Source organism: Babjeviella inositovora (assembly GCF_001661335.1).
Source record: "Babjeviella inositovora NRRL Y-12698 unplaced genomic scaffold BABINscaffold_7, whole genome shotgun sequence".
Lineage (NCBI taxonomy): Eukaryota > Fungi > Ascomycota > Pichiomycetes > Serinales > Babjeviella > Babjeviella inositovora.
In genome coordinates, this window is record NW_017566844.1 from 4,093 (window position 1) to 6,171 (window position 2,079).

General features: G+C 45.9%; 1 protein-coding gene across 1 annotated transcript in view; it reads left to right on the plus strand.

Annotated features, from left to right (window-relative positions):
- Positions 1-2,079, plus strand: part of BABINDRAFT_37022 (glycoside hydrolase family 13 protein) — a gene marked incomplete at both ends in the record, with an annotated part of 8,911 nt that overhangs the window by 480 nt on the left and 6,352 nt on the right. The gene's annotated exons all lie outside the window — the stretch shown is intronic.

The window sequence follows — 2,079 nt, forward strand, 5'->3', positions numbered from 1 at the left end:
TGGTTCAAAGAATCCAGATCATCCAAGACCAATCCTAAGAGAGACTGGTACATCTGGAGACCTCCAAGAATCGATGAGAACGGGAATAGACAACCACCAGCTAACTGGGCTTCACATTTCTCAGGATCCGCTTGGGCGTACGACGAGTTGACAGATGAATATTACTTGCATCTTTTCGCCAAATCTCAACCAGACTTGAACTGGGAGAATCCGGAAACCAGAGAGGCAGTCTATAAATCTGCCATCAAATTCTGGTTAGACAAGGGCATTGACGGATTCCGCATTGACACAGCCGGTATGTACTCCAAGACCTACCCGATCCAAGATGCTCCGGTCAAGTACCCAGAAAACGAGTTCCAGCCATGCCACTTGTACTTCCAGACCGGCCCACGTATTCATGAGTTTCACAAGGAAATCTACGACAAGGTGACCAGCAAGTACGATGTCATGACTGTGGGTGAGGTGGGCCACGGCAGCCGTGAAGAATCGTTGCAGTACGTCAGTGCCAAGGAAAAGGAGATGAATATGATCTTTTTATTCGATGTGGTCCAATTGGGGACCGTCGCCGAAGCGGGACTGCGTTTCCAGTCGAAGCTGTTTGATTTGACCGACTTTAAGAGTGCGGTTCAAAACCAATGTGAGTTTGTTACCGGTACCGATGCTTGGTCCACAGTGTTTATCGAAAACCACGATCAACCGCGTTGCATTACCCGGTTTGGTAACCCCACCCGGGAGTACCACCACAAGTCTGGGAAGTTGTTGGCAATGTTAGAGGCTGCCTTAACTGGTACCTTGTTCATCTACCAGGGTCAGGAGATTGGTATGACCAATTTCAGTAAAGACTGGGATATTTCCGACTACAAAGATCTCGAGTCGTTGAACTTTTATAATGAGTTCAAGGCTAAAAATGGCGACAACGAAGAAGCGATGAAGAAGGCGCGTGCCGATTTGGCGTTGGTGGCAAGGGACCATGCCAGAACTCCGGTTCAATGGGACGACACCGCCAATGCTGGGTTCACCACCGGGACCCCATGGATGAAGGTGAACGACAATTACCCTGAAATTAACGTCAAATCTCAGCTTGAAAACCCATCTTCACTCTTGTCTTTCTACAAACAGGTTTTGAAGCTCAGGAAGAGCTACAAGGACTTGTTTATTTATGGAGATTTCAAGATTCACGACTACGAAAACTTGGACACCTTTACTTTCACTAAAACTTTTGGTGGTAGGTCTGCGTACATTGTGTTGAACTTCAGCGAGAAGGAACACGAATTCAAGCCGTTGATCGACGGACAGCTTGAGTTATTGATTGCTAACGTTGACAACGTAAAGGAGAGTACGTTGACCGCCTACGAAGGGAGAGTCTACCTTTCTAAATAGAATGAAATGTGTGTTGCACTTAGTCATCAGTAATACGTTACAACGGGTAAATAAGATATATTAAGCCTTGTTAAACTTCATATGTTCTCATACTTTAGAATGTAGAACGGCAAATGAATCAAAACATAAACTTGAATTTTTTTAATGTATGGGTTAGACTATAGAAATGGAACGAGAACACTAGTTTAACCCCACTATGAGTAGTTTGTGCTAAATTCAGTGGGCTCGAGCAAATCTGGACTAGAGAATGACCCTAAGTGAGGACGGAGTTTAGCCAAGGACGGTATGTACTACAAGGCGCCGTCTGGTTTCCGATGGAACTCTCTGATCGCACCTGCAGGAGAAGTGAAAAGTCGCCCAGCACGTACATCCGTATCGGGTAGCGATGAGCATGGGTTCAAATTCTTGTATGCCTTTTTCACCTGCAATACTTGCTCAGGGCTCGTCTGACGACCCCATGTCCTGCTTTAACGTGATATTACCCGCACAAATGTCTGGGCATCTTATGAGACAAGGATAACGATGACTCTAACCAGCTCAACTATAAAGCCTTCGCTTACCAGTCCGAGAATCCAATTTTTCGTTCACATAAACAGACATGACAATTACCCAAGATTCTACCTGGTGGAAGGAAGCCACCGTTTACCAGATCTGGCCCGCTTCTTACAAAGATTCCAACGGTGACGGTGTGGGTGACAT